General features: G+C 37.7%; 1 protein-coding gene across 1 annotated transcript in view; it reads right to left on the reverse strand.

Annotated features, from left to right (window-relative positions):
- LOC306851012 (rho GTPase-activating protein 35-like) overlaps window positions 1-25548 on the reverse strand; it is an 85751-nt gene extending 60203 nt beyond the window's left edge. The window contains exon 1 of the mRNA XM_079387024.1: window positions 24900-25548. The gene's annotated coding sequence lies outside the window, so the exon portion shown is untranslated. The remainder of the gene's footprint in view (window positions 1-24899) is intronic.
- Window positions 25549-25935: the final 387 nt, after the last annotated feature.

The raw sequence follows: 25935 nt of genomic DNA on the forward strand, positions 1-25935 counted from the left end.
TTAAAATACTACGCTTTACCTGTAAATGTGTTGAAATAAAGGAATGCATGACAAACTAGTTTAAGGAAACTGAACCTCACATCTCCGCTAGGTATGAGACATAATCCTTATTATTCTTTTGTTTTTATTCAGCCATTATCAGCCTTTATAACGTTTACCAAGCCACATCGCTTCAATCCAAGTATACATTTAACTATTATCAAAAGTATTTCTAAATAAATACAAGAAAACATTTTCTTGTGGCCTTACATGAAGTATTATGATAAAATGCATTATGAAGAAGAATTGGACCTGTTCTGCAGGTGCATTAGAGCTAACATTAGCATCATGCTACATAAGACAATTTATGCGATTAATAGTACACTTTTAGTCAGAACTAACTTTAAACCACCATCGAGTGTTTGTAATAACTTCCTTTTGCGATCACGCGTGATACACTTTGGGCGGCCGCGGTACATTATAAAAGTAGCCCAAAAAACCGCAACCCACGGCTCTGTCATTTTTCCCGCAAAGGTATTTTCAAAATAGCCCAATTGTGCGGGAAAACTGCGACCTTGGCAACACTGGTTCGCTGTACCCTTATCACATATGAGTATACATATCTCTCGCGCACTGTCTCTCTCGGATACTCGCTCTCTCTCTGCATTCGCTTCACTTTCGTCAAGCCCAGCGCCTTATAATCACACAATCCCTGTGTCCCAATGTGCATACGATCCACCCTATCTGCCCTAAATAGTATTGAAAATTACTAATATCACATAGAATTTAGGATGGATAGTATGTACATTGGGACGCAGGCAATGATTACCTTCCGCGCTGCGATGACTGCAAAAAGTCAAACCTTATCAAACGATTAATTTGCCTTAAAAAATATTAACACATTCAAATTTTTAGATTAATCACATGCGTTACCGTGTTAACGTTGACGGCCCTAGTATATATAAGCATTGGAACAGTTGCCTCACAGATCTTTCTAAGTGATCAGCTGTGTCCTGTTGCATTAATTCTTCAGATATTAAAAGCAGGGAATGTGTCGTATCAGTTATATCCATTACTTCTGTATTCTGAATCTTGCATTCGATGATGACACACACAAACCAGGATGAAGACGAGGGAGCTGACTTTGAGAGAAAAGCAAGCAATTTGGATGCTAAAAGAAAAGAGGAAGTCAGTTAGAGCTCTAGCAAAAACAAAGGGCATGGAGAAATCAAGAGTTTGGAAACCACCAGCAACCAACAACTACCTGATCGGCTGAGAAAACAACAGTAGTTGATGACAGACAAATCATAAAAGCTGTGAAAATGATTCCTAAAAGACGTGTCTGTAAAATCACCAACAACTTCCAGAAAGCTGGGGTGATGCTCTGACAATCTACTGTCCTCAGGAGACTTTGACACAGAATTACAGATGCTACACAGCAAGATGCAAACCTCTGACCAGCACCAAAAATAGAAAGGCAAGATTAGAGTTTGCAAAAAAGCATAAATGTGAGCCGGAAGAGTTTTGGAACTGTGTTTATGGACCGACGAGACAAAGATGAACCTTTATCTAAGTGATGGGAAAGCAAAACTGTGGAGAAAAAAAAGGGAACTGCAATGATCCCAAGCATACAGCCTCATCTGTAAAGCATGGTGGTGGTGGGGTCATGGCATGGGCATGCATGTCTGTCTCTGGAACAGGCCCTCTCAACTTTACTGATGACTTAATGTATGATGACAGTAGCAGAATGAATTTGGAAGGGTACAAAACCATCTTGCCTACCAATATTCAAGAAAATGCCACCAGATTAATTGGGAAGTGTTTAAAGTCGTGACGTATTGTCAAGTATGGTGACCCATACTCGAAATTGGTGCTCTGCGTTTAACCCATCCAAGTGCACACACACAGCAGTGAGTAGTGAACAAATGCACAATATGAAATATGTTTCATATTGCATCAGGACAATGACCCAAAACACCCTGCCAGTCCAGTCAAGGAATTTATAAGAGCAAAGAAATGGAAAGTCTTAGATTGCCCAAGTCAATCTCCAGATTTAAATCCAATTGAACATGAATTTCACCAGCTGCAGAGGAGAGTAAAGGCAGAAACTCCCCAAAACAAGCAACAATTGGCTGCATTAAAGGCTGGGAAAAGTATTTCAAAGGATGAGACCAAGAGTCTGGTGATGTCTATGGGTCTCAGACTCACTGCTGTGATTGTGTGCAAGGGATCTGCAACTAAATAATAGCTTTTAATCTTTTATATCTGCCTTATGTTCAACTGTCCCAATACTTATGATCACATCAATGAGTGGGATGAACTCTAAAAGTGCTGTTCTTTTTATTTGGTAAAACATGTATGTGTTGAAACAGCTAATAATAAAATGTGACATTCTGTAGTTTTGTCTCATATTAATCTTTTAATCATATTTACAAATGTCTTGACTCCACAGCCAACAGAGCAATTTTGTCTTTACTGCTCCAATACTTATGGAGGGCACTGTATGAGATATATATATCTAGATAGATAGATAGATAGATAGATAGATAGATAGATAGATAGATAGATAGATAGATAGATAGATAGATAGATAGATAGATAGATAGATAGATAGATAGATAGATAGATAGATAGATAGATAGATAGATAGATATACACACACACATGCATAAATATACATATACAAATATATGTATATACATACATACATACATACATATATAAAACAGTACTTATCTTTATAACTTAATTTACAAAATGAATGTTTTAGCAAGAAATAGAAAAAAACTATTTACCATATAAAGCAAGGTAAAAATAATAAAAACACATTTTTTATATAAATGTTGTTTCTTTTAATTGTGTTACCAGTATTGTGCAATGGGGATTTTTTTATATATATTCTATTATTTAATTCACGTATATTGCATTATTTTAGTGTCATGTGTTACCTTGTTTTGTCTTTGTGTGTATGACCCTGTACACGTCTATATATGATTCATCATCATGTGGCTTTCTATTGCATTTCTGTTCATTTATCATCATGTATCACCTGCATTATTATGGTCGTTATCAATGCATTTTAAGGTAAAAAGTAGATTCTGGTAGCTTAAGTATTTAACATTACATCACTTAATGAAAGATAGTTATAAATTGCAAAATAAATAAATAAATAAATATGCAGTCCTGTAATATCTGAAACATTAGCACCATATTTTTTACAGTAAATTTCTGCCAGCCACAATTGCCAGTTTTTACCATAAATTTAACAGGAATTTTCTTCCAGTTCATCTTAATCATTATTTTGAAAAACATATTTGAATAAATTTAAAGTTAAAAGTATTTAAGAATTTCATGAATTATCACTTCATAAATATCATTATGGAGTATATAATTTTATAATTTAGTATATAATATATAATTTGAAATAAACGGTCAAATTATATGATTGACAGCTCAATGTTCTTCAGGACTCCTCTCTATGATTTTAGAGAAACATTTTACAATATTAAAAATGATTAATGTTTAATTATTCTTACAAGACACAATAATAAAACATTATGCAAGATTGTTTAATTTTTTTTTTTTTTTCTTCAGTATGTTATCAGGATAGTATGGAAGGCCATTTCTGCCACTGAATAAAAAAAAAAAAAATGTAAATGTTATTGCGACTTTTTATCTCACAATTCTGACTTTTCCAATTGCAAGTTATAAAGTCAGAATTGCGATTTATAAAATCACAATTGGTGTGATATAAACTCGCAGTTGCGTCCAGTTTTGGGGGGGGGGGCTGATAAATTCTCAGAATTGCGAGTGAGAAAAAAGTCTGAATTGTGAGGAAAAAAGTCACAATTGCGAGTTTATATCTCAATTGTGAAATAAAAATAATTGTGGGATAAAAAGTCGCAATTACCTTTTTAATTTTTTATTCAGTTGTGGAAACGGGCTTCCATAGTATAGTCATATCCCCCTGACATTTTTACTTTCAATTTCTTTAATTCATAAATTAAAAACTAATCAATTAACCATGTTACCAAAACACTGACTCAGTCAGTGATTCAATCTGAATCATTCAAATAACTCACTCACCGAGTGAATAGTTTGGAGTGGTTTGAGACCAGCTCTGAACTGCAGGTAATAACACATGTTAATGTATTTTTGAGTAAACAAGTTAGACAGGAGCTTCATCTACACAAAACACCAGGAGATGGTTTAAGATGATGGACGAGCAGGAATAGATTGAGGAAGGGAGGTAGGAAGAGAAGAGAAAGCAAACAGGATCTGTAATAATTTGCACATTCATGCATCAGGGCTTATGCCAATTTATCAGATCAGTGGATGGACACTGAGCACAGTTCATCAACCTCGCTCCATTCCAATGAAGACGTAGCCTGCAGCGCCAAGCGAGACCATCATAGACTCGTACACTCCACCGGGCAGTCGACCCATGTGCAAAGCAGCACGACACGAGAGAACCAAACAGAAGGAGAGAGAGAACATCAGATAAGAGGGGATTTGTCCTACCCTGCAACAGTAATTTACCAAACCGATTCTCCCGAAGCCCATCAGTCCAGATCTGTGTGAGATTAGATGACTCAGCCAGAGCCCGGCTTTAACACGGCCAATCACAGGCCGTCTCTCTGCACTGACTCTAGCTACCTCTTCTCATCAAACTCGAGAGAGAGCAAAAACAACACAGTTATTCTCATGTTTCCCTGCAGGAAAGCGCAGACTGTTGAGTGTGTGATCTGAAGATCTGTTGTTTGTAATCGCTTGCACTCGCACCTCTTCCTCTTTTGATCCCGGTTACGCTCGTTGGTTTGTTTGGTTTCCTTGTTCCACCCTGCAGGTAGTCAAGTACCCATAATGCCCATCAAAACAGTCTCCGCAATCCTCTCTGCGTGCAGGATTTCTGTCTCGCTGCATACATGAGATTACCTCCCCTTTTTTTTGCCTCAGTCAATGTCAAATTCTTCCTGAGGCAGAGAGTCACTCTTTGACAAACAGATCTGGACATGTCGTTTCAAACAAAAACGACCAGAAACCAGGCCCTCGGAAATGTTCTCTAATAAAAGAAACTCGATTTTGACATTTTCTGAGGAAATAGTGAGCGGCTCTTAATCACGCTGCTCGCTGTCTTAATGCTAGTGCTACGTGACTACAGAGCTAGCTGGTTGCTCACTGGTAGTGTTAAGCAGTAGTGTCACTAAAGTATGTAGCTTTTCACTGTTTTTAGGTTTTTATTGATCAAAATAATGACAAACCAGAAGAAGCAACAGATTTTTCATATTTTGATGTATATCTGAGTGAAACAGATTATCTAAAAAGAAAAAAATAGGGGCGGAATGTGAAAAGGGGCGGGGTTTAAGACCTTACAACTACAACTAGGGCAATGGCGAAATCCAGCCATAAAAACTGAATTTACTGCATTACACAGAATGTGACGGAATTTGCCAAATTTTGAATGTTCACTTATATTGTGAATTATATTGGCTGTGAATTTGAAGCTGCAAAACACTTAAATATAAATCCTGTACGTTCTGCATGTCTTCGTATGAATTAATGGCGCAGATGCTCTGTTTTGTTTACTACGCATACTGAAGCACGCGTGACGCCTGAGGTCAGAATAAAAAAAATAATAGTTCGGAAAATGATTCCAATAATATTGCTCCTCTATATAATTACTGTAACAGTTGTGTTGAGGATTTCCCTTCTCACTGATTAATAAGTTGTTATTTTTTACTTGGTTATCTCGTGAACAGACCTTAAGTGGACTAAATGATTGGAGAAGTAAAGATCAGTCATTTTACTGGAAGATTGGAGTTATTACATTTTGATTAAAAATCACAAGGTAGGTCAAGGTCAAGGTCATTTCATTAATCCAATTAATGGGTTATACTTTGAAAACTGTTTCTGTCTGAATCATCCAAGCAGCTCACTCGGTATCATAGTACCATAACCAGCAGATTCTGTTATCATTTTTTGCTTGATGAAGGTCAGTGGACCGAAACGTCGCTGTTTTTTGTAATAATAAATTTCTATATTTAGCATGGACTGATAGTGTGTGGGATATTATTTTTTATTGATTGGATTGGACATCGTTGTTGAAGTGTTTTTCCTACGCACCTATCAATTTCTCAGGTGTGCTGAGGTTGTTAATTGAATATTTCATATTTATAAAGAAAATATTTATAAGCTAAGCTATTTATGTCAGTGAGTAGCTAGCTAGCAGTAACATTGCTTGCCAGTATTGCTATTGTTAACTAAATAAAGGTGAAAAATCAAATGTTATATGAAAGACTTAAACATAAATTGAAGTACTAAAATTACTCAAACTTAAACTCAAAAAATAAAGCAAAATAGAAATTAAAATAAAATTGTCCAAAGGAAAATGTTTTAATGTCATTTAAAAAAAAAAAACAAAGCTTTTTACGGGTTTGGAACGACACACAAAATAATGAATTTACGATACCGTTCACTTCATTTAAACAATTAATTTTAATTTAACGCCATTGTATTAGATTTCTCGTTCAAACACATTGCATTGTGGTAAACTGACTTGAAACACTTATGCTTTGGTTCAACAATGTTTTCAGTTTAAAAGAACATGTTTCAATTAAGTAGGTCAAAATAGCATTTGGTGCTTGTTCAGTTTACTTAACTCAAGTTAACCTAACAATTATTTTCTACCACATTACTTAATCCATTTGAGTGCATAAATGATTTTAGTTGCGTTAAAGTATCATTATATAATCTAGGAACAGGATTTCTCCTTCCCATCATGCTTTGCACAGTGCTGGATAAGGAGAGTAAATGTTCAAATAAAATGTTATTTTATGCATCTTTTCTCAAGATGATACAATGGGGATACATATTAATGTGTAATGCTCTTTTATGTTAGTATTTAAGAGAGTTTGTTATTTTAGTGTTTTGGGGGTTACCATTGTGGTGTAGAGCGTGTGCTTGGGTTGAGGACCTGCTAACAAGAATTCATGTTGTTTTAATAAAAATGAAAAATAAAAAACCTAGTTTGGGTATTGTGGATGTAACAACCATCTTCTGGCTAACTCCTAACAATAAGAGCTATATTTAGCATGTTTGGTATGTGTCATAAATAGCAGCTGCATCAAAAAATATTTTACCTTGAAATAAATCAAATCATTTATGGACAGCGGTTCCACATAATGGAAACATGTTATTTGGACATGGTTGTTTAAATTTAGTCAATTCCGTTTAGTTCATCATACATTATGTTTTTGAGTAGAGCTAACATGTTCCTCTTATGTGGAAACAATTGAATTAAGTTAAAGTATCTTTTTTTGAGTGCATGGGAGTAAGTGATTAATGACAACATTTTCATTTTGGGGTGGAGTAACTCTTTAAAAATAATAGTATATAAAAAGTCAAAAGTGCCAGAAGTCTTTATGATATTTTGGTGCCCAGATATGGATGTTAATAATGGACAGGCATAAATCGTACATTTTGCCACTGAGAAAAATAATAACACGCCTCTAATCACATGATTTAAGGCATCATTGATGTCTGTAGCTCAAGCGGTGCAGTCGGTGCATGTTTCAAGTACACTTAGACTTATGAAAACATATGGGTGATAGAAGTGGCGATGCCCGCCTTGGCAAACACCACTAATAATTGACAAAGTGGGGTGTACAGCAGCTGCACAGCCGGAGGAACGGAGGCATGACATCAGAGGGCGTGATTTCCAGAGAAAACTGGCATGACGGCTGCATTCGACATTCCAAAAGGTCAAGGCATCGCAGCAAAACCAAAGGTACATTTTTGTAAGCTTTGCCTACACCATAGGGAATGGTTAACAAACAAAAGGCCCACGCTCCCCAAGGACCCAGACAGGATCCAACAGCAAAACCACACAGATCCTGCAACTGTCTTTTAGTGGCGATGCGCGAATAAAACAACAAACAGAAACAGAACACCAGGGCCAGTTTCCTCCTGAACTGCACTAAACCCAACGCAGACTAATTTCTCCCATCAACCTCTCACTCGCCGAAGGCCAGATCAGGGTTCTTCTCACCCCTGACCCTACAGGGAGAGGGGGGGGGTTTGGATTTGCTTGGGTAGATCTGCACAAAGCCTGCTCCATGGGACACCGCAGGAAATGCGCGATTACAGTGTGTTTTTGCGCTCTCTCAAACATCCTTGTTTGTTTGGCTTACACAGAGGCTAGTCACAAATGTAATGAAGAGAAATGCATGTTGACAACACGTCTCAGAGCCTTCGCATGGTGACTCATCCAATCTGGATCGGTTATGTCAACAGAAAAACAGGCGGCGCAGAGACCCGTCCCTCTTCTGCACGCCCCTCTTATTTTAGCTCATATGCAGATAGAAAAACAACAAGAGCCGGGCCGTACCGGACCGACTGCATTCCACCGCTTAAGCGCTTTTACCTAACAAGGCACCTGCATTCCCCTGAAATTCATCATGTCGTTTCATCAAAAACACAAACTATCATTCTTCATTCTTATTTCGATAACTTCTCTTGACAACAGCATATCGTGTCTAGTACAGCTAGTATGTTGCTGCACAACCCTGACCGTGTTTTGAGTTGTGCTGTCAATGAGTGTAGAAGATAAGGAAAACTTGACAAGAATGTCATTTAAAACATGCATTCGTGTTGGTTTCATTTGGTTTTGAAAATCATTTAATGAATCGAGTGTCATGTGGTGTAACCGTCAGTGTTGTTATCGTTAACTAAAACCAAAGAAAATCATTACCTTAGTTGAAATAAAGCTGAAATAAAATATGAAATGAAAAACTAAAATGATCATTAGAAATGTTGCCATGGTAACTGACTGAAATGAAATGGGTTTAAGCTGAAGTACTAATAATACTAAAACTGAAAGAAATGTGTTTAAAGCTGCATAGAAATATAAAACAAAAGCAAATAACAAATGGTTAAATTAAAATTAAAAAGCTATAAATAAAAAAGTAATAATTAAATAATTCCATAACACTGGTAGTTAAAAGTAATAACATTTTCCCCTCGCATAATGAAAACAAGTGACTGTACATCTTAAATGTTATTTTCAAATTCAAGTTTTTGAATTCGATTTTTCCAAATATCATAAAATATGAATTCATAAATCTCATTATGTTTCGGGGGAGTTGCACCGGACAATTAACAGCCTGAACTAACCTCGCCTTCCCATAAAAGGTTTATTATTTTAAGAAACTTATTGACCTTGACACAGTTATGACGGTCTGCAGGGGTCGATTCTATGATATAATTTCCTGTTTTACATTTGTTCCTGTTTTTGTTATGTTACACCACATGACTTTGATTTGCCAAAGAAACATGAAATCAAGAGCATCATTTTTATTATTATAAGTATTAAGTATTTTTTCAGGCTTTTTCTCAGCCTTTTCTTCCTTATATCATGGCAATTGCAAAACCTTAATATTTTTGACTTAATGCCACAAAAATACATTTTAAATGAGAAGAATTGATCATAGAAGAAAATAGATCAGGACTCGCCATGCGTGCAACCTCTTATTGGTTTTCAACAAAGCTCATCATCTTAGGGTAGTTTTTGTTTGGTTTATAGACACTCATTTCCCTTCTGAACAGTTTTTAATTATGCTTGCACTTCACAGCTGATTCTCCAGATAAAGCTCAATCTCTAAGCCAACATAAAACAAGGCCCTAAAAATTGATTCAAGATACATATAGATCCACAAAAGGTGCAATAACTCTCCTGTCACATGTCTTAAATTTAATAACTATTATTACAGTGGGAGTGAGGTTGAGAGTGCTCCTGACATTTGAAGTAATTGTTCTTTGTGGTCTAGTAGTCCCTGAAGCAAAGGTCGTGACGTTCCTATGTGTCGCCTTGGATCCTGACAAGCCATCTGCTTGACACCGAGGCCGACTACAATCGTTTTTAAATACTACACTTGGAGCAAGAGATCAAAATATCAGACAGACCCCAAAGAGGCAACAAATCAAGTTTTCGCTGTACAAAAGCAGCTAACATTTTGAAAAACTAAGCTGGTGTAGTGATCCGACAGCTCTGGAGCTTTCAATTTCCAGCCAGATTGCACAGATAACCATTTAGCAACTGGAAGTAGAACTAAATAAACTCGTGAGAAGCCATATGGAAGTTCTGAAATAAAGTGAAAGCCCTTTTTCCGCCAGCCTGAGAAGCACTTGACTTGCTGTCTCATATGAATCTCATCCATCTTCCCAGCCATGACGCTGCTCGTTTTATAGCTCCTTTCCCGCTTGCCGGCGATAGCTAAGTGTGACCAAGATGACAAGCCGTCGCAGGGGCGCTCGATAACACTAGGCCCATCACGTTTAAGCAACGCAACACTTACTCATGAGCGAGCGGCCGGCACTGTCGCCAGATAAGGAAAGAGCTGGCCAGATAAAAAAATGCTCCCAGATGGTTCTCTTATCACATGATGTAAGGAGATGTGTTTGTCATTATGCAGCAAGACACGCATCAAAAAAGAATAACCAATACTTAGCATAACTCTTTCCCAACACTGTCATCATGCCAAGTTTTGCTTTAAAAAAAAATCTATGCTTCAGCTTGCAAATAATATTTTGATATGTTTATGCTCTATATTTGTATATGGGTAGTATAGAAGCAGCTTTTGAGTTACAATGAAAAAAGCATCTTGGTTTTGGATTGACATGAGGTGAAGTACATCATGACAGAAATAATGTTTTGGGGTGAACTATTCCTTTGTTGCATTGTCGCGACACCCACTTTTGCAATAAATTAGTTTAAATTTGAGTTAATTTGCATGTGTCTTTACTTGTTTGTAAAGGACTATGATGTTTTTATGCATGTATGAATATATATATATACTGTATTAAAAATGAAGTTTTAAATATAAATATTCAATGAACAAGCTTACACAACTTATCGTTAACTTTTCTTTCACTGTAATACAGCTAAAATAACATTTTAAATATATTGGAAGAAAAATATAGAATTAATTAGAAATGTTGCCTTAACAACAAACTGAAATAGCTTTAATAAGTTTAAGTCGTAGTAATAAAATGACTAAAATTGTAATAAAAATAAATGAAACCGGAATAGAAATTCCAAGAAACAAATAAAAAAATAATAATAACAAAAGCACAAAACAAAATGTGGCAATAAAACTGAATATAAAAATATATTCATATTTTGAAAAAACACTATAATACTATATAAATAATACTAAAATAACATAACACTTCTCAAAAAAAGTTTTTTTTTTGGGGGGGGGGGGGGGGGGGGGGGGGTTGTACTTGAGTGCAATACATTTTGGTTGAAAAAATGAGAATCGTGTAAGAGAATCGTGATCTCAATTCCCATTGAAAAAAATCGTGATTCACATTTTAGCAAGAATCGTGCAGCCCTATATAATACTACACTCACCTAAAGGATTATTAGGACCACCACTAATACTGTGTTTGACCCCCTTTCGCCTTCAGAACTGCCTTAATTCTACGTGGCATTGATTCAACAAGGTGCTGAAAGCATTCTTTAGAAATGTTGGCCCATATTGATAGGATAGCATCTTGCAGTTGATGGAGATTTGTGGGATGCACATCCAGGGCACAAAGCTCCCGTTCCACCACATCCCAAAGATGCTCTATTGGGTTGAGATCTGGTGACTGTGGGGGCCATTTTAGTACAGTGAACTCATTGTCATGTTCAAGAAACCAATTTGAAATGATTCGAGCTTTGTGACACGGTGCATTATCCTGCTGGAAGTAGCCATCAGAGGATGGGTACATGGTGGTCATAAAGGGATGGACATGGTCAGAAACAATGCTCAGGTAGGCCGTGGCATTTAAACGATGCCCAATTGACACTAAGGGGCCTAAAGTGTGCCAAGAAAACATCCCCCACACCATTACACCACCACCACCAGCCTGCACAGTGGTAACAAGGCATGATGGATCCATGTTCTCATTCTGTTTACGCCAAATTCTGACTCTACCATCTGAATGTCTCAACAGAAATCGAGACTCATCAGACCAGGCAACATTTTTCCAGTCTTCAACCGTCCAATTTTCGTCCAACCGTCCAAGCTTGTGCAAATTGTAGCCTCTTTTTCCTATTTGTAGTGGAGATGAGTGGTACCCGGTGGGGTCTTCTGCTGTTGTAGCCCATCCGCCTCAAGGTTGTACGTGTTGTGGCTTCACAAATGCTTTGCTGCATACCTCGGTTGTAACGAGTGGTTATTTCAGTCAAAGTTGCTCTTCTATCAGCTTGAATCAGTTGGCCCATTCTCCTCTGACCTCTAGCATCAACAAGGCATTTTCGCCCACAGGACTGCCGCATACTGGATGTTTTTCCCTTTTCACACCATTCTTTGTAAACCTTAGAAATGGTTGTGCGTGAAAATCCCAGTAACTGAGCAGATTGTGAAATACTCAGACCGGCCCGTCTGGCACCAACAACCATGCCACGCTCAAAATTGCTTAAATCACCTTTCTTTCCCATTCTGACATTCAGTTTGGAGTTCAGGAGATTGTCTTGACCAGGACCACACCCCTAAATGCATTGAAGCAACTGCCATGTGATTGGTTGATTAGATAATTGCATTAATGAGAAATTGAACAGGTGTTCCTAATAATCCTTTAGGTGAGTGTATATAAATAATACTAAAATAACATAACACTGCTCAAAAACCGCTCCAAATGTGACACTTAAATGCCAAAGCTGTCCGGTGGCGGTGCTTTATAAACATTTGATTTAAGACTTTACAGTGCAATCTAAGCACATCAGGTTGCTAGGCTGCTAATTAAAGTATTGCTACTAAAATATCAAAACTAAAATAAAAAATAATAATAATAAAAAGGATACATTTGTCAACTATTCAGCTGTCTAGTTGACTATTGTGACCCATCCCTAACCAAAATGAACAGGGCCTCCTTAAGACCCTAAGACTAGTTACACCACTGACTTGTAGATTTTGCTATGTAGTTTAAGTAATTATATTACAATTCTAGTAAATATATGTCACATTAGTGGAAATGTGGTGAAATTTTGCAGGCAAAAATGGTCTATTGTCAATAGTGTAGCAATGTGCAAAGCACAGCTCACAGAGAAGTCACTTTGAAGTATTTTTTTTGTTGGTCAACCTGGCAAATTCACACAATCTACTTGTGAAATCTGCGTGGGGCAAATCTTTCGTCCTCCTGCATGCATTCCTCTTGAAATGACTGGATTTCGACCACAAAGATTTGTCCAACAACAGTAAATCAGACCAAAACTCAAGGCTGTGCAGCAATTGTGTGTATTACTCAGACTGCCTCTTCTCTTTCCAGCCCTAATTTTATTCAAACACTGTCTGCCTCCGAGGTCATTTCAAGACGGCCAATTGTGGTGACTGAATTCGCTCCGTAAGCACTGGGCAGTGTTAAAGGCCACTGCAATGGTAACGAAGTTTCTGCGAGCAGACAGCCTCATCTAACAGCTTCTGACAAGGTGCTGGCCTTCCGGCACCCTGGGCGCCTGCCGGAGTTTAAGCACAGACGTACAGAGATGAGAAGAGGGAAGTGTGATTAGAGGACCACTGAAGGAGCTCATGATAGCATCATGCCTTCACTCGTTCACACATTTGGGCATTTTCAAACCCCCTTCTCTCATGACTGCTCATCTTCTCGTGATTAAACCTGCCATATCTAATTATACGTTACACTGCAACGACTCTCTCCCTCCATTTCTGCCTGGCAGGTGGAAATGCAAATCACAGTTTAAGCTATAAAAGGGTTTCTAAACGGTAAATGTAATGCAATTTCTTTTTATCTGATGAAGTCATAATCAGGAAGGTTCACTTACGAGCGCCTGCTTGTGCTCTTTGGAGCTCTACTTGCACACATCAATGACGTACTAGAGAGACAATGATAAAAAGTAAAAGAAAAAAATATTTTAAAAATCTAGTATCTTAGAAGTTTTTAGAATATGAAAAACTATCAAGTTTTGAAAACTTACAAGTCCATATTTAAGAAAAGTTATTATGTGGTGTAACCATTAATAAAAAACTAACAAATTATTATTTTAATATGCTGATTATTTTAAGAAGCATTTCCATTTCTATAAACATTATTATTAATGCTGAAAGTTGTGCTTCTTAATATCTTTGTGGAAATTGTGATACATTTTGAAATTTTTTGTAACGATTCCTTAATAAATAAAAAGTTCAAAAGAACTGCATGTATTTTAAATAATTTTTGTAACATTAAAATTTGTATAAAAACGATATTGGTATAAAATACTTTAGTGTCACATATCATGAATTTAATGTGTCCTTGCTGAATAAAAGTTATATTTTTCACAAAAAATTTAAATTAAACTGACCCCAAATATGTTTTTACGGTAGTAGTATTTTTTATAAATATCATGAATTATTAATTTATAAATGTCATTATGATTTAGAGAAGTCACAACATATGGAATTTTACAACATGATATTTATATGCTTATTTTATATAAGGTGAAATTATATATTTTAAGAGCATTGCTGACCTTGACAGAGTCTTTAATTTTCTGCATGTTGGTTGGACCGCATGACTTTGCTGGTCACACCAAATGAAACCAGGTAAAGGTTTTTCAAATGAATAATACAAGATAAATCCTACTTAAACCACCTCAGGTTTACATTCTTGTAATAACATTATTTCTTCAGTATATCAGTTGCACCACCCTGACATATGCGATTACATAATACGGAGACAAACCACACTGTAAAAAAAATTAAAAAACGTTGCGCCAACTTAAAATTTTAAAAAGTGCCCCTATTATGCCATTTTTAAGGTTGCTAATATTGTTTTAAGAGTCTCCTAAAACAGGTTTACATGCATCCATATTCAAAAAACACGTTAGTTTTCTCAAAAAATAGCTTTAATTTGACCTAATTTCTAAATGATTCCTAAACGACTCGTGCGAAGCAGTTCAAAGAATCAGTCTCTCTAACCCCTCCTTTCCGTGAGCGCTCGCTGCTGTGACTGGTCACATGGCGCAGTCCTTTGTGATTGGTCTACCACGTACAGCGCGAATGACTGCCCATGGGCGGACATTATGCAAATGTGTTACTTTGTGACGTACAGCCGTAACAGAATAAGATTCGAATTCCTAACGACTCGTTTAGGCGATTGCGAGCCGGCTCTTTATTTTGATAGGCAATAACTCTATATCACACACACTTTCAGCTTCACAACTTTGCAGGAAGTTTATGTTCATATACTGCTACATGACACACGGCATGAATGGTAATATGCGAAAAGGCATAATAGGGGCACTGGCAACCAGCTTCAGCAGATTTTTGAGTTCTCTCAACTTATTTTTGTAGGAGATTCTCAACTTTTTGTTGTATAAACTTAAAGCAACAAGTTGAGAAAACTTAAAAATCTGCTGAAACTGGTTGCCTTAAAATTTTAAGTTGGCTCAACTTTTTTTTATTTTTTATTTTTTATTTTTAAACAGTGCACATTCATTATAGAAGATTGTAATTAAGCCATAGTGTAAATTGCATTTTTACTATATTTTTGTAAGAAAAGCACATTGTTGACCCATAAAATGGATGCCAAACGAAGCACACGTTATTAATTTTGATGATCCGTTGACCGTTAGCAAATTATAGCCGAAGGAACGGAGGTATGTAATAATGTTCATCCCCCACAGAGAGGCCTAACATCCAGCTAAGCCCTTTCATACGGCAGTCTACAACCCTTCTCTCCTTGTTTTTTCACTTACCCCCTACCAGGGGCATCTCTGGTGGACATCCTGCAGGAAACGGAGCGCGGCTGAAGGAAAGAGGGGAATCCCAACAATTGCAAAGTAGCGACAAAAACTGCAAGGGCAACTCCAGAGGAAACGGAGGCTGAAAAATCAAACAAAGAAGGGAGACCGAAAAAAAGTCTTTTTTGGAAGTCACATGCTGAGTGTTTTCTTCCCCATAATATAGAAACAGCAAACACTGGAGACACCAAAACATGTCATAAAGCAAAAAACTGTGGCGAGTGGGAGGAGGCCGTGGCAACGATCCACTCATATTTCTCTGCCTTGGTGTGAACCAAACACTCACATACCCAAAGCCCAGAAATACAGACGCAACGAGAAATAGCTTCAGTTTGGCGGGTGGCCGCCATGTCTGTGGGAGGTGAAATTCCTGAATGTTACAGAAAGTTCTTCCTGTGGGCCATCTTTGCTCGGTTTCTGCCTGTCTCTCTCTTGTTTTGCAGATGCACTCATCTGTATGTAAAATGCTGAGTCACCGAGAGCTGCATACAAGGCCACAGGAGTGGCTGGAGACTGCAGAGAGACTGATTATTGACAGAATGTACATTGCTGATCCACACGAGCCAATGCAGTTTCTGGGAACAGTCACCAGGGGAAGGCTGCTTTATGAATATATAATGCTACCAAACCATTTCATGAGAGCTTTTGTACATTGATGCCTACACTTGGGCTGCATCCAAAATTGCAAACTTCCTTACTAGATAGCAAAACAGAAGTAAATCTGAATTCACAGCATTCATAAAACAGCAAGTGTAAAGTTCCCGAATGACATGCTATTTCCGGTGAGCTTCTAAAGTGCTCATCCAATGGATATTTATTGTATTTGTATATTTTTGTATATGAAAACACGGTATTGTATGTATGAACTCAACACACATGAATGCCATGACAAACTCATATTTATGAGTAGTAAACTCTTTAAAGCCCAGAGTTTCAGAGCAGTGCAATTTGTCAAAATAAATGAAATTTGTATTTGTTTTTAAATTTAAAGTTGCATGTGCAAAACATGACACAATATAACTGGATTTAGAGCACATTCATAAATTAAATAAAAACATAAGATGCACATTATTTATGAATTTGTAGAAGTAGAATTTAAAAATATTGTTGAATTTGTTGTAGAAAAAGTATATAGCCATCTTGCACAGACCATTTGATCAAACTCATTTGATGTCATTATTACGACTTCCCAAATTGTAAATACAAACTTCCCAGGGAGATTTAAACCAATACTATACACATTCATTCAATATAGAACATTTGTTTGGAAGTATGCATTTATTTAAAAGTAGGCCTCCTTATTAGGGATGTGCGGGTCTAGTCGACTAAACGGTACAGCTCCTACTAGTCGACACTGAAAACAATAGTCGATTACACGTGAGAGAGATTTCAATTCAAAGAGAATTCAAATTACCATAATTTTAACGTTACATTTGACATTTTAAATAAGTTCAAATAAAATGTTATATAAAATAATACTTTAATTTTTTTATTAAAGTGTATCGGGCCGGAAACTAAATTTTTACCTCAGACCTACTAGCATATGCAATTTCTTTGTGACAGTTATTGCGGCGAGCTCAAAAATGACCACGCGAAAGACGAGCTGTTGCCAGGTCTCTTGATATACCAGGGAGGAAAATGATCACGTCACGTTTGGAGCTGGCACATCCGAACATGCTCATGAATATGAAAAAGACCATGGAGAAGACAGATTATGTAGCAATAACTACAGATTGCTGGACATCATTAAAAACAGAGGCTTACATGACCATAACTTCCCACTTTTAAGGCGAACTCAAAAGTAGCGTACTACATTTACATTTAAGCATTTAGCAGACGCTTTTATCCAATGCGACTTACATTGGATTCAAGTTACAGTTTTTACATTTTATCATCTCTTGCTTTCCCTGGGAATTGAACCCATGACCTTGGCGTTGCTAGCGCCATGCTCTATTATTTGAGCTACAGACTTGTGCACTCGATGAGCGCCACACCGCAGAAAATTTAGCAGAGCACCTCCGAACAGCAATTACAAATTGGGGTCTGAACGGCAAGGTCACTGCCTCTGGCTTGCTTAGTTGGGGACGCTTCATTTCCAGCGATATCGTCGACCTGCTTGCAAGACACTATTTAAACTTATTGACACATTATTTTCCTTTTTTAATATTGTGCAGTGCTTCGACACAATTTGCATTGTAAAAAGCGCTATATAAATAAAGGTGACTTGACTTGACTGCCTGTATCCACGACAATGCAAGCAACATCGTGCTGGCCAACCAACACCTCGAGTGGGAGTCAGTTGCATGCTTTGCCCACACGCTCCAGTTAGTGAAGTGAAGTGACATACTGCCAAGTATGGTGACCCATACTCGGAATTCGTGCTCTGCATTTAACCCATCCAACCTGCACACACACACCGTGAACACACACCCGGAGCAGTGGGCAGCCATTTATGTTGCGGCGCCCGGGGAGCAGTTGGTGGTTCGGTGCCTTGCTCAAGGGCACCTCAGTCGTGGTATTGAGGATGGAGAGAGCGCTGGACATTCACTCCCCCCACCTACAATCCCTGCCGGCCCGAGACTCGAACCCGCAACCTTTGAATTACGAGTCCGACTCTCTAACCATTAGGCCACGACTTCCCCAAAGTCGTGTAACATTAGCGGTAACGGATGGATTTAAAGCTAACGCCACGACACGATTAACTGGTGCATGCACAAGACAAATGAGCCATTTTCACCATAGCACTGTTGCAACCGTTGCACTCAAGAAAAAGCAGGAACAGCAAGCTTTGCCCCAACACACACTAATACAGTCCTGCAAAACTCGCTGGAATTCAGTCAGCGATATGTTTGCACACCTAAACGAACAGAGATGGGCCATTGCTGCTGTATTATCTGACAGATCCGTCACCAAACTTTCAGACGCCAGGACTTTGGAGTTGTCTGATGAGAACCGGATGACCATCGAAACCATGATACCCGTGCTGGAGTCTGCTTTATGCAGCGAGACATACGTGCCGGATTCCATGGTGTTTCCCGTGACAATAAGCTTACTGAACAGCTAAATAAATATAGCCAAATATAAACTACATTATATTTAATATAGTGTTTGTATTGCTAATAATAATAATAATAATAATAATGATCTTTAATCTTTATCTGCAAATTAAATTGTTTTATCAATAAATCCTCCTAGGCATCTCTGCCCAGCAACAGGCGATTCAAACAAAGTTGCCGAGTTCAAAGGGACGGCTGCAGCATCATTGGAGAAAAGGATAGGTACCGTGGATACAGAAAAGGCCGGAAGTGCAGCACTGCTTGCCTCTGCAGGAATAATTGTTAAATCGCCTCAGGTCCCGTCGTTCACCAGACCACATTGACATGTTAATTTCACTGAACAAAAACGCATGGTCTGATTAAGTAAAATAGTCATTGTTGCATTGTTTTGTTTTTAGACGATACAACCTACATTAAGTACATTTTTAAAAGCCGTTTTACGCTTTTACTTGATAAACTTTCCTATTGATTTTGATTTGTGTTTTAATATGTTGGCTAACGTTACATGAAGATGAAGAAGTTTGTCAGGCTGATGATTGATTTTTCATTGTTCGGCATTGCCCCAGCTGATTTCAATAAAGAAGCTGACGTTAAGTGTATGCTTTTTTTTATGATTATGATAACGCGAGGTAAAGCATAATCGTGATCTTAAGTATTTCAAATGCAGGCTATTATACACACACACACACGAGTTTTTTTTCTTACCATCTTTTGGGGGTTTCTTACACTTAGACTAGTCGGATACAAAACTTCCGTTTAAACGACAGTCAAATTAGTCGTAGCGCACATCCCTACTCCTTACTCAAGAGAGTTGAGAAGAACTGAATTGAATTAGAATCACTATTTTCTTGTTTATCACTTTTTTGAAACAATCTGTATAAAGCGCTATATAAATAGAGGTGACTTGATTTGAATGTATGCAATTTAGGACGCAGCCTAGGAAACTAAAGCAGAACTGCTGATAGCAAAGGTCACAAAAGAACATCCAGGAACTTCATCACCATGGACACCATTCTTTGAAACAATGTGACAGGCCATTGTTGCAAAGTGCTATAGCGGGCGATTCGAAACTCTCTGACAATGGATAGCTGCCCGCTGTAGATGCGAGGGTTGCCACCCCCTCTCAAAACCCATGACAATGTGTTCATTTCTCCTGAACGCAAATTAAACTTCTAAATGGAGTCATTTTCTTATCAATTCCAGGACATCTAGACTCTACTGGGGGTTTCTGAGTAATTTGCAACCATGTTTAATGCAGCATTTCTTACCCCACAGAGACTCTCTCATTGTTGCCCACTATGATCAAATGCCTCATGTCAAGAAAAACAACAAAGGGGGGGAGTGTTAGGAGCAGATTTCCTCATGGAAATTCGAATACTCATTAGAAAATGCCAGTTTCCTTTCCATGTAATCCAGACTCAAACAAGGCAGCAATTCAGAGCAGAAGTGGTGTAATCTAGGGAACGCATGCTAAACCAGCTATAATTAGCTCTTTACATTATCAAACAACCCAATTCTCAACTCAATTCATGCTCACTTTTTCCTTCACATCAAACAAAGGCCTACTAAAAAAGCTTTCAGGGTTTCGTTCTTGCGGCAAATGGCCTCAAAACAACGACTGCCTGCTTTAATATGACTTTTAGGTCACTCTGAGAAACATAACAATCCTGTGGAAACTAAGACTGTGTCCCAGTGCCATAGCTGGTCAATGCTTTTAGCGGCCACATCTCAGCCATCTGCTTGTTTTCCATACAAACACAAAGGCTCTGCAGCCTAAATAAAGCTGTAAGAGAGCAGAAATTGGAACCAAATACTGTTTACGATAAACAATCTTAGGATATAATTAACGCAAGGACATGACTACATTTTTACATTAGAAAGCGGCACTTGACTGGGCAAACTCCCTGCTAGCATGCTAGAGCGTTGAGGTAGTTTGCCATGTAGTGAAACATCAGCAACCCAAAGTATTTAGCCAATAAAAAGCAAACAAAACGTAGTTTTCGGGTTGAGGGGGCCGAAATTATTGACCGAAATAGTTATGCTTCTCTAATGGCGCATTTTGACTATCGCCTATCTCACAATATGGATAAGCTATGACGGTTAAATATATCAGCAGTGTCGACCCACTTCACAGTTACCAAAAATAGTAGAGTAGCAATACCTGCAATCTGTAAAATGTGACAAATTTTAAATTTCTTCCGCTGAAATATCGAGAGGTGGCATATTGCCAGAAAACCATACTATGGACAGCATACTGCGCTCAATTGTTCAATTATCTAAATTTAATTACGAAAACATTATTTTCAGTTTAAATTATAGACGTAATAACTTTCATTTCGTTAAATTTTATTTTGGTCCATAATTATTGCCAAGGTTTTGTTATGTGGTTAATAAAGTGTTCAGATTGGTTGAAAAATTTGCTATAAGCTAAGCAAAAAGAAAGTATCTAGTTATAAAACAAAATACATGGCAAAAGTAGCTTTCTACATTTAAACTTAATGTTGTTCATTAACGTGAAATCAACAAACTGATTTATTGAGAAGAACCGACTAAAGAAAAAAAAAAAGATTTGTTCTCAAATCAGACATCACTAGTTCCATTTATTAACAGCTGCCAGAAAAAAAAACCAACGCAAACCCAACTTGATTTTGTAAATATTGCTTGATAAAATGAAAACTAAATTTTTAAATACTTAATTAGTAAAATAGGTTTGCCACGAAAAACCTACATTATTTCCAAACTAGCAATGCTACTACTGAGAAACGAATCTTTGCTCTTTGTAGCAACACTATACACCCAACATTGTTCCAGGGTGGTTGCTAAGGCTAAAGGTTTGTTTAAATCCCAACCCTATGAGTATGAGCAATAGTGATAGTGATGCTTGCCTTAGCAAGCTCAACTATTCAGTCGTGACATGCTGAATTCAAGGAGAAAATGGAACTGGAAAAACAAATGAGGACGATTAAATTACCAATCAACCTTTCTGCAATGTTTGGCATGTGGACAGGTCTTATGGGCCAGACATTTGGCAGATGAACAGTGGCTTGAGCTGAAGGCACAGCAAAAGGGCTTAGATAGATCACAGACGCTTCTGTTCGTGCAAATCACACATATATTAGCAAAGGTGGAAAGCATTTAGAGGGTGTGCTTATCCAGCAAATGTCCCCATTAATACTAATGTCAAGTACAAATGATGAAATATCACGGCCAAATCTACCGCTGCGGCTCCAAAATAACGCATACGATGCCTGCACTGGACTGCATAGATGGTGACTGGCTCACGTCAGCTGAAATATATATTCGAGATAAGGTGAACAGGGCTGAGGAATGAGAGATTAAACTCTCATAAGCTCATGACGTTTATCAAGCGTTTCCATCGGCTGGCTCAAAACGTTTATAAATTTCTGGGAAAGCAAAGCCGCTCCTACAACAGATTGCAATCCCGTCTCTCTCTGACTTCTGTCTACCTGTTCAAAGTTATGGAGACAAGACACAAAAACAAATCACTTCAGCTTCTGCACTGAATTCCAAAGCAGTCATGGGGGAAACTCACCCAAAAATGACAATTCGGTAATCATTATCACACTCCTTGCGTCCAGCAGAGCAGTTATCTAGCAGAATGTCCAGGCTGCTCTTTTCCATTCGATGAAAGTATGTAGCCATGAAGGTATGGAACGACATGAGGGTGAGTAAATGGCGGAATTATCATTTTGGGTGATCTATCTCCTTAAAAAAAAAAACACTCACTGTGAAAACCATCATCAAACTCAACATTTAACCTTTACTCAGAGCACATGCAAGGGGAGGAGAAGCATGGAAGTTGTGCTTGAAGCCCAAAGAGTTTGATTACATTGAATCCTCCTGCATGCTTCACTATTTGGAGATGGTGATTTCATACAAAGTCATTTGTATCGCATGTATAATTTTTTTAGAAAAAAGCATGAAGGCCCACCTCTAAATGTAACTGTCAGTTGGGCGCAAACAGATTGAAAGCGTAAAAATGAGATTCAATTTAGCCACTAAATGTAAAAACGTAAAATAGTTATGAATGGCATTTGGAGTGTGTTGAAATATCACATTTTGTGTTCCACAGACGAAAGAAAGTCAGGTTTGGAATAACATGATGGTGAGTAAATGATGACAGCGTTTTCATTTTAGGATGAACTGTCCCTTTAAATGTCCTGTAAAAGTGCCAAATAATACTCCGATGGGAAATGGCCCCAGAGTTTGACTGAACAGACATTCCAACCCTTATCGTTCATTCCTGATTTGATGAACTTTCATCTGCATGACTTTATCTGAGGAATACCGACTCAATCATGCATCCTCAACAAATTCCTCACCTCACTGATATTCTTGTGTATCTTCCAAGCTGCATCAAGTCTTCCCTGAAGAAATATCAGTATGATTCAATTAATAGTGTGTTGTCAAGGGGGGGTTAAAACTGCTGCCCCTAAACACAGGAGGTCAACACATCACTAAAAGGTTTCAGCTAAGGACCACAGTGTAATCTATTGCACATCTGATGTTGAGCAGTAGAACAGCAGTCATCCAGCACACAAACACCAATTTGAAATATTTAAATCAACGTGGACTCTGTCTGATAAAGTACAGGCATTTAGAATTTAGATAAAGAATAATCTGATTAAAGCGTATCAGTACTGATCAATATATCAGTCATGCAGGTCAATTAATAGGATACTTATTAACAGGATATTTAGTAATTCTGACATTTGCATTGGCCAATTAAAATATGCACATATAATATAAACAGCCTAATGCACCGTTTTAGACAACAACTCAAATTCTCTATAAGAATTTTTTGAAAAATGAATCAGCTACTTCTACTTCTTAAACAACATCTATTAATCAGCCAGATATCAGTCATGTCAATAATCTCCAAGCATTGAACATTGGCCAATTAATTGCCTTAAAATATGGAATTTGCTAGTTCCTGCTGCAAAACACTGTAACATCTGGGGTCTGAAAACCCAGTGGTCTGAGTGGGCTGTATCTTACTCCGTTTGATGTAACTTCAGCCCACGACGATATACATGACACAAATGAACATAACAGATTCGCACTGCTTTTTATGAAAAGTTCAGTATATGTTAGCTTCTCTGGTCATATTGAACTATCACAATGGTCTTCAAAACAGTTCCCCAGAACGTACAGGGAGTAGGTCACTACCAGCTGTTTTTGTAATGTCACCAGCTAGAGGATTATTCAACCAAAGTCAACCCTTCCACTATTATTTTCTCTCTGTGACACAAAACGTCATTTAGGACCAAAGCACAGTGTTAAAATCAGAGAACAACTGGACTATACTGGCATACGTCAAAAGCAATGCTCCAAAAAGGCTCAAGATTAATAAGTAGTAACCACTTTACATGCACAACATTTTCTGATTAAGGTCTAGGCTTATATTTAGGTTAACGCTTAATTCTGAAAAAGGTGTTTATAAAGTAATCTTCATAATCCAAATCAAGTGCATTCTTTTATTAAAGTATTTGACAGGCCATTTACTATTATAGTCATTTTAGACCGTAACTGATTAATTAAATATTTCAAAAATGTGTTTAAACAAGTGATATTATATTTCTGTGGATGTGAAGAATTTGTTGAATATTTTAAATAAGTGACTCAAAATTCATTCTAATTCTCAGATAAACAGAATATGATGAAGCTCTGAATATTGTTGTGCATATAAACACTGTATCAGATCTGAGTCAAGCGGCAGTGGTTTATTTGGGTGATGCCAGACAATCCTTCACTCATCTCAGTTTACATTAAACCCAGCAACGATTATGCATTAACTGGCTTTGGTTATAATAAACCATTTACCAGAAATGATTTTTAAAGTAGTAAGCAACCTTTGCCACATGCATGACAGCTGTAAGACTGAGCACAGATATGAGAACACGGTTAAAGCAATGTAACAAACTCCTGATCTAGGAATATGAAACAAAATATCACATGGAAACCAGTTTTAGTTCAATCTACATACACCCCTCTAGTTTCCCTTTACAGGATCCCATGGAATTAGGAAATGTTATATGAAGGAAAAGACTGGTGCATACCACAGCATGCCTCCCTGTCGCTTCTCTTTCACTCCTTTATCTGCAGCAGCAGAAACCGGCTCAGAAATTCATAAGATGAGGAATAACAATAAAACTAGTCCAGTAGTAACTTAGTCCCATAAACATCGGCGTTTCGCTTCTGTGGCTGTCCGGTCGCAATACAATCTCTTCTTTCAGTGACCGACTGTATTCTGAAAGTTTTCAACAATCTGATGTGTTTCTCTTCATAAACGCAGCACAAAAGACAAAAAGCATCGAGGACAACCCAGACTGGAATATCATCAGATCACTGTTTCTTGTTGGAAAGGAGGGGGCGTTGAAGGAGAGAGAGAGGGAAAAACAGCTTCGTATCGTTGCGTCTTCCCTTGGGTTCACCACGTTGTTTTTGAGCACTTATAATTTCCTTTGTTGTGTCCAAAACATCTCGAGTTGTCCACGTTTATCACACATTTCAGCCGTCAGCACGCGCTCTGTGCGTAAAAGCGCAAGTGTCCAGCGGAAAAAGGGACTTCTCCCAGCATAAAGGCGAAATTCAGTGACGGAGCGCGTGTGAATGTGTGTGTTAATGTGTTTTTTCTGATTCCCAATAATGGCGGCCCTTCTCCCGTTCTCGGTCTCTCCTCCCTCCTCTGTAGTCTCGCGCATGGACACACACGCGCGCGCGCGCGCTCACACACTTATTATAACACCAGCATACGTAACTAAAGATGCCGGAATTAGGACTGGTGTTATAATTGTTGTTTTGTCTTGTGAAAACAAATAAGATGCTAGTCAGTAACAAACATTCTCCACCGAGGAGAGGGTGGGAGAGCTGCCACAAGAGCTCAATCTCAGCAGCTGTAAGTCAAAATATGTGGTTTGTTTATATGTTGATTTATCAAACTGAATAATAAATCATTCAAAAAGTTGCAAATATTTTTGCGCAAAAGTATCTTATGAAGGATTTATTTATTTGTTTTTTAACTGAAAGGTTGAACTGCGTCACGAGGGCAAGGGCATTTTTCATAAAAATAAATATTTCATAAAGTTATTTCCA

Source organism: Barbus barbus (genome assembly GCF_936440315.1).
Source record: "Barbus barbus genome assembly, chromosome: 31".
In the NCBI taxonomy this organism is placed as follows: Eukaryota; Metazoa; Chordata; class Actinopteri; order Cypriniformes; family Cyprinidae; genus Barbus; species Barbus barbus.